We start from the raw sequence: 8,512 nt of genomic DNA, 5'->3' as shown, positions 1-8,512 counted from the left end.
TGTGCTTTGTAGACTTGGGCTTTGAGAAAGGCACAGTCTTGGACAACAGGCTGCTTCTGCTTTCTGTGAAGCTATGGTACTCAAAGCAAGAAGTCACAAAACCCAGCTTCCTATTTAAAATGGGGGGAAAGGGAGAATAGAAGGAAGAGAGAGTTTATTAGGTTTCCCTGGCACAAAAGGAACAATTTTTTTTTAAGTTTATTTATTTATTTGGGGTGGGAGAGGAAGGAGGGGCGGAGAGAAAATCCCAAGTAGGCTCTGTGCCGTCAGCACGGAACCCAACGTGGGGTTCGATCTCACGAACCGTGAGATTATGACCTGAGCTGAAATCAAGAGTCCAACGCTTCACTGCATGAACCACCCAGGCACCCCAGACATAGTTTTAACTGTAATGAAAGAACACCATGATCTTTAAAAACTCTAGGCGCTTCAGTTGGTCTTCAGTGACGTGTCATCAGTGAGCACATTCTATTAGTTGTTCTCACAAAGGACAACCTTGCCTTTGACACCTCTCTTCCCCAAATCAGCCAGTCACACAACCCTCTGTGAATAAGCACCGTATTTTTGAAGGGGTAAACTCTGCAGGTATACTGTCCGTGTTTTATGCACCGAGCTTGCTTAGCCATGACCAAAATCTAGTATCTGGCAATATTGTTTTTTTTTTTTTTTTTTAATTTTTTTTTTTCAACGTTTTTTATTTATTTTTGGGACAGAGAGAGACAGAGCATGAATGGGGGAGGGGCAGAGAGAGAGGGAGACACAGAATCGGAAACAGGCTCCAGGCTCCGAGCCATCAGCCCAGAGCCTGATGCGGGGCTCGAACTCACGGACCGCGAGATCGTGACCTGGCTGAAGTCGGACGCTTAACTGACTGCGCCACCCAGGCGCCCCCTGGCAATATTGTTTTAAACTGGGAGCCCTACCACCTTCCCACTCAGTGTGAAGCTGGAAGGGACACTTGGGCCTCTTCTCTGAGGGCTGGTGAGGGCTGACCGGTGCCCTGGCCTGGCTGAGCTCTCTGCCCACTGAGGGCTGGCTTTGTGGAAGATGGTCTGAGTGCACAGAGGCTGGCCCAGCCCTTCCTCGGGTGGAAACCAAGGATGCAGGGACTGTTTTCTGCCATCGGGAGAGTGCAAGTGCTGAGCAGAATCTGGCCTTGAACGTAGAGGAGGCTGTATCCTTTATTCCAGCCCCTTCCCATGCCCAGGCCACTCGGTCAGATTCTGTCCACTGACCAAGCAGCCAGGGTTCAGAGCCTCTCTTCTCTCTAGTGCCCCCCCAGCAGGCAGGTGGCTGTCCTACATGTCCTTTCTCTGGACAGCTGAGCCACTCACTCTGCCCCTGACTTTCAGAGTAAAGCTACCTTCAGTCATTACAGGGAATCTCCTTTACCCCTGACTCCCCAGAGGCGAAGCTGCTCTTAGTGGGCAAGAGATGATTTTCTGGCAGTTTTCTCCCTGAAAAAGTGGGAAAACCACACAGATTTGATCTCTGTGGGCACACTATTAAATGTTTAAAACATCAGCCACACAAGCAAACAGATCAGTGTTTTATGCACAGCCCGGAATGATTAAGCATGATAAAGAAGGGGAGGCCTGGCTTGTCAGTCAGGGATGGCGCTGTCTGCTCGCTCAGTGATCTTGGTTAGAAAGGTCGTTTAACCTCTCTGGGCCTCAGTCTGCTCATCCATTAATTGGCGTGTGTGGGGGGTGAGGAGGGCAAGTGGGAGGACAGCTAATACCTACCTCTCAGTCTCACAGTAGAATTAAATGGCAATTACGAAATCACAGGATTCCTTTGTGAATGGTATAGCTCTCTCCAGGTGGAAAGCATTTACTGGCGTTACATTTGGGCCTCCCCACTATAGCGTCTTCAACATTTGACACTGAATTGTGATTTATAAAACAAAATTGACCAAAAGATGGGTGAATGTGTGTCCATTTTTTGACAACTGAGTGTAGCCCCAGGATTCAACCCATATCATGGAAGAGAGGGAACGGGTGACCCCCAGGGAATCTGAAGGTGTATAAAATGGTGACCTCCCCATGGTTAAGCCATACATTCTAACTTCATTATAATGAACATGCTTGGTGGTCTCAAAGACTGCAGGGGTAGCCCTCTCTCCCCCTTTTCAAGTTCTGGCTCTTATCCCCTACCCCCATCCATCTGTCCACCTAGCCACAGTTACTCCTGCCCCGGAGTCCAGTGGCTCCATCTGTCCTCTCCTTGATGGCCCCAGGGGTGCCAGATGCCAGGAGAAGGCAGAGGAGTCCTGAACTATAATGTCTTCTCAGGGAGGTGAACCAGCAAAATAATCAGTCTTTCACCAGCTCAGATGAACAAGCCTGTAAATTTCTCCCTCAGGCTTTTATGTCAAAACAACTGCCTGACCCAGGCGGAAGGAAGGATAAAAGCCCATCTGGTGGCATAAACATTCAGTTCATGGCTGCTGGCAGTGAGAGGGCTTGATGTACTTGGAGGAAGGGAAGCTGGGTTGGGGATGTTTGAGGATCAGCTTTGGAGAGGGTCATTTCGAAATTTAGTCGTTAAAGTCAGACTTACACATGGGTTTAGAAAGATGCACCACCAACCACATAGGAAGACTTTAAAAATCCTTTCACTCCCTGGGTCAATGATCTCTGAGCCATACCTGATTGATCGATCATTCCTTCATTCATTCATTCTGCATTTACAAGTGCCTGAGAGCAACAGGATTGCATTTTTTGGATCCACTCCTAAATTATTTGGGACCTCCGCCAGATGTTGGGTTCCTGTGGCCACTGGTCACCAATTTAGGCCTGGAGAAAAGCATCACATTTCCAACACTTTCCTGCTCTGAGGTAATTAACTGCCTATCACCTGATGAGATGCAAAACCTGCTTCATCTTGTGTTGACAAGAACTAGCTACTGGTAAGTGCTTGTTTTGTTGTACAAGTGCTTTTTAATTTTGCATTTAAATTCTAAGAGTCCCTTAGATGCTATCATTGGGAAACATGACTCTAAAAATACCAAATTATAAAGAAATTACAGCACAATAAGTATTTTAATCACTTTTTATGGCTTGCAATCAAGTTGACAAATACAAAAATTGCTTGAGTATTATTTTTTCAAACGTCCTGTAATTAGCCCTCTTGTTTTCCATCTTCTTGGAACAGGATGAGCTTTGCTGTACATGTTGCTTCACTACCAAGGAACATGGGAGAAGAGTGGTCTCTTCTAGCCAAACAATCTTTAATGTCTTTATTTAAAAAATCTTTGTGGGGCTCCTGGGTGGCTCAGTCGATTAAGCCTCCGGCTCTTGGTTTCAGCTCAGGTCATGATCTCTTGATTTGTGAGTTTGAGCTCCCCATTCAGCTTTATGCTGACAGTGTGCAGCCTGCTTGGGATGTTCTCTCTTTCCCTCTTGCTCTCTGTCCCTTCCCTGCTCATGGTCTCTCTCTCCCTCTCTCTCAAAATAAATAAACTTTAAAAAATCCTCCTGATGGACTGGTATCTTCTGGAAATAACTTTCCGCAGTGTTTTCTTATGAAACATACTTTCTTAATCATAATATAATCACATAATCACAAAGACACCTAAAGGTGTCTCTACAGCCCTCCCCTGTTCATCTCTGATGGTCACAACAAGAAATGCATCATGGGAGGGCTTGGTCATCTTCCCAGTGGGGCTGACCCCAACCCACCCTCCTTTCCCTTAACTCCCCATCACATCTCTTCCTTCCATTAATTTTCTCTAAACCTTAATAAAAACATATTTAGATATTCAACAAGAATGATAAATATTCTGGGAGAGTGTCTAGTCACTGTAATTTCCAAGGTTGTAAAAAACACTTTATTTTTACTTTGTTAGGTAAACATTCACAGATCAGTGAAACTATCTGCCATCAATGACATCAGACTTTTGGGAGGTCTATGGTCACAGTCTAATTTGAAAGTTACAGTTAGAATCTGATGAAATCACAGTGGGTGTTGCAAGAGACACCCTGGCTGAAATTTGAAGATTATTTTGAAACTGCTTAGTTAGTATCTTCTTTTAAATATATATTCCTATGTACTGCTCATGAATTATAATTAGCATGGATACTCTGTCATACCGTAAGTATTGTCAATGACTCTTGTAAATACACATTTGCTTCGTAATTACTCCATGTAACTGAATGCCAGCCACGTACAAGGTCACTTTTAATCACCTTATAGCTCTGCTGAAGACTTAATTACAAAGGAAAAGGTGGGATTCTTGTCAACCAGCTCTGTAACCCTCATAAAGTACATTGCATTGTGGGATGCTAGAATTCCAAGAGGTTCATTTCAATTTCCGCTTGCTTCTATGTATATCAATTTTCTTCCTTCCTTCCTTTCTTTTCCTTTCATCTATCTATATCTATCTGTCTATCTATCAATCAATCATCTATCTATCTATACGTTGGGCACTATTATAGATTCTAAGAACAGGCAGAAAGGTCAGAAAATAGCTTATCCAAAGTTTTCAATCCAAATCCAAACCAACCAATCCAATTTGGAACAATTCAAGATGAGCTATATGTTATTGATGGGGAGCTAGCATCCAATCTTTCAAAAAGTTTATTGTTCTAAAACTTCTATTGTAGCACTATCAACCAGCAACTTCATGTGATTGTGGGTGATCACTATTGGCAATTTATTTAAAAAGTAAACCAATTTCTGGCTTCTGTCACCTGGGGGTATGATAATATGTTGTGAAATGCTGTGCAAACTCTGAGGTGCTCCAGAAGCGATAAGATTTTTGTTGTTATTTACCAGCATTGAAATGCTTTGATTTTTGCTATTCCTTCTGACTTTTGATTTTTTTTTTTTTTTTCAAAGACCAATGTAGGAGCCACCGTTTGGGAATGTAACATATGGATGAAAGTGAATCTGCATGAACAGAACCTGGGCATGGTGAAGCCTGACCTTTCCCCTTGCCTTCCTTCTTTGGACAATTATAGTCTCATCCGCATATGCTTTCCTCAAAGATGCTATTTAAAGAGAAACTACATCTACTTGGCTCAAATCATCCCTGTGAAATAGACACTTCTATAGTATTTGGTTTCAATAAGGCAAAAATAAACACAAATTATATCCATTTAACTTTTATTTTAAATCATCTGCTGAAATTCTAGTCTTTTAGAAACATAATTGTGTATCAGATAACAATCCAAGTTAGGAAGATTATAGGTATAATGTAGGGCAGGGCAATAAAATGAATGGGGAACACTTTCCATAATTATAAATTGAAATGAAATCTTTAAAAACAACTAAATGACTTCTGGCAAAGTTAAACCTTGGCTAAGCCAACTGAAGTTGATTGGGGATCTATCTGTGTAACCAACTCTCCAGATCAAGTGTCTTGTTACATATTGGGCTCTGACTGTTGACATCTGGTAATCGCCAATGATCTGTTTAGCTACTCTAGTGATCTACCTATCTACCCTATTTTCTGGCATTCTAAGATATTTGTTGGTATGTTTGTATCCATTAGAATATAGTTTGGCTGCAAGTGACAGAGATCCAAAATAACAGTGGTATAAATAGAGTTTATTTTTCTTTTATATAAAAGTCCAAGATGGCTAATGACTCTCTTTCACTAAGTCATTAGTGGACCCTACTCCTTCTGTATAATCTAAGGTGACTTCTCTCCATTTCTGAATTCCAGCCAGCATGGGGGAGGAGGGTGCACGATCTGGAAGCTGCACGCGTCACTGGTCCTCATAGACCAGTACCTGTAACTAGATCACATAGGTCTACAAGTGACCACTCAGCTGTGAGGGACTTAGAAAATGTTGCATCTATTTTGGTCAGCTATGTGCTCAGCTAAATAACCAGGTCCTATCACTGGAGAAGAAGGGGAGAATAGATAGTAGGGAGCAACGAATGGATTTTGACTACATACCGTATCAAATGCCTATGTATCCTCAAGCCCAGTGCCACACACCAGTGGTTCTTCTTTTAAATTAAAAAAAAAATTTTTAACGTTTATTTTTGAGAGACAGAGCGTGAGTGGGGGTGGTGGGGTTGCAGAGACAGGGAGACACAGAGTCCAAAGCAGCCTCCAGGCTCTGAACTGTGAGCACAGAGCCTGACGCGGGGCTCAAACTCATGAACTGTGAGATCACGACCTGAGTCGAAGTTAGACGCTTAACCGACTGAGCCACCCAGGCGGCCCTACACACCAGTGGTTCTTAAAGTGTGGTCTCCAGACCAGCATCACCTGGAAACTTTATAAAAATTCAAATTCACACCCTCTGTCTCCCTTCCCAAATCAGCTCCCGAATCATAAACTTGGGGTGGAACCCAGCGATCTTGGTTTCAACAGGCCCTCCAGGTGGTTCTGATGCCTGCTAAGGTTTGGGAACCACTGGTCCGCACTATGCTTTTCCAAAAAGCCAGATGGGAAGTTGGGCATTAGAGGAGATGAATCAGGAAGGAGAGGCCTGAAAGTGGTCAGTTTCTGATCCTTGACTGCTCTTGTCTTTATGAAGCCACCCCTTGTAAATCCCTCTTCCTGATCAGTGACCAACCTCTAGGGCCATGCCATATGGCGGGAAGATCATGGGATTATGGATGACCTTTCCCAGGAGGATACTTCACCTTGTCGTGACCTATTTTTTTCCTATATAGAATGGGTTGGGGTGCAGGGGAAGAGCAAATGATCTTGACAATTGTCTCTAGCCCTATCTCAGATCTGTGCATTGTTCTGACGGCTTGCTGGAGTCCTAGCTTTGTCCTTTTCCACCAACAGTGGAGATGGTGCAGTCTGGGGCTTAAACACAAGGATCCCAGAGTCAGGCAGGTTTGGGTTTGAACCCAAGGCACCTCTGCTTATTAGCTGTGTGATCTCGGGCAAGTTGCTTCACTTCTCTGGATCTTAATTGCATCACCTATAAAGCGATGATAAGAAAGTTAACTCACTGGACGGCCTTAGGGATTAAATGAAATGTGTGTATGTGTGTAAAACATACAAACATAGTGCCTGGCATAAAGTAAACGCTAAATATGTGGGAGCCATTACTGTGGTTTGGGACACACATCAAGCGAACAATCGTTTCTTCCCAGATCTCTCTCTTTATGTGGGGAATCTTTGCCAAGTGATTCTTTTCTCTTTTGTGACGTCTGACACACTTCAGAAAATAAGACCAAACTGATACATACCTTTCTGGAAATCTAAAGCCTTCCTTACATAGAAAAGGACACAACACCATTAATAAAGGAACCTTCCACATCTACAAATCTCTCATGGATATGGTCTCCCTTGAGCCTCCTATAAAAGGTAAAAGCAGCTTTAGTCCTGTTTTACAGGTAAGAAAACAAAAGCTCAGGAAGATTAGGTGGCTGAAGCAAGGTCACCGGGCAAACCAGTGAGGAGTCTAGATTCAAACAATTGTGTCTGACTTGGCTGCCGCCACAGAAACCAGGGTTTAGGTCTATTGGAAAAAATCTGTCCTTTTCTGCATCTCCCGATAGCCTATAAACTCTTTTTATTTCCTAGCTCCCACATTATCTTTGGATCCCAGCGGCTAATCTGCACCTGGCACGGAGCAGGTGCCCAACAAATGTTTGTGGAATGACAAAACGAGTGAAAGAAGCCAAGCTGTTCGACTCCCACACCAGAGCTCTTTGCACTCCATGCAAGGCTTCTCTTTTCCAAGTGTTTGGAATCATGGCACAAAGAAAGGCTTCCTCTGCTGCCCTCGGAAATATGGCTCAGTCTGCTCATCGCCATCATCCATCGCTTGCCAGCATGGAATGGAATCGTAGCTCTGGTCAAGCAGCAAATCCCCTGCTTGTGTTTCCTCCTCCTCCCTTCCTCTGGGACTCACCAGCCTCAGCCTGTCTCTCATGGGTGCCGTTATTTTTGTAGACACTCTGCAGAGCAGATGTTCCTGAGAGGGCATCTGACTTCTCTTGCTGTAGTGTCTTTCACCCGAACAGCCAATTAGGCTGCTCATGTCCCTCAACTCTAAAGATGGGGGAAGCGAAAAAGATGAGTCAATGTAATGGGAGAATTCTGCCTCAGACATCATATGCTCCCCCTCCCCCTCGCCCACCCTCAGATTCCCCCTCCCCACTGTCAACATTGGCGTCTGTCAGCTGGTGGCCAGACACTTGAACAGACTGTGCCAATTAGGGAAGTCACACCTCCTGGTTGGCAGGCACACTATTGTGCCTGGGCCCCCAGCAGGGAGCCATATGGCTTTTGGGGCAAAGGATTTGCCAGAGAGGAACAAGGGAGTAGCCCCAAGGGCAACTCTTATCATGTGGCAGGCCCCCTCTGAACGCTGCTCTCAGGTAAACATGCAAGACGATCTGTCTTCTTTTGCAGATTTAGTTGGGAGCCATTGTTGCCTCTGTTGCAATCATCTTGCTTCATTCGTGGGGAGGTTACACTGGACTTCTCTTGGCCTGATTGAAACCGATCTGTTGTCCTGTTGTTCTTTATTACTCTCTACCACCCCGCCACCGCCCGCAGCCCCTTCTTCAGTGAGCTTGGAGTTTT

This window comes from Panthera pardus, unplaced genomic scaffold, assembly GCF_024362965.1.
Source record: "Panthera pardus isolate Hobbes unplaced genomic scaffold, ASM2436296v1 HiC_scaffold_17, whole genome shotgun sequence".
Taxonomy (NCBI): domain Eukaryota; kingdom Metazoa; phylum Chordata; class Mammalia; order Carnivora; family Felidae; genus Panthera; species Panthera pardus.
Note: the sequence above shows the minus strand (reverse complement) of the source record.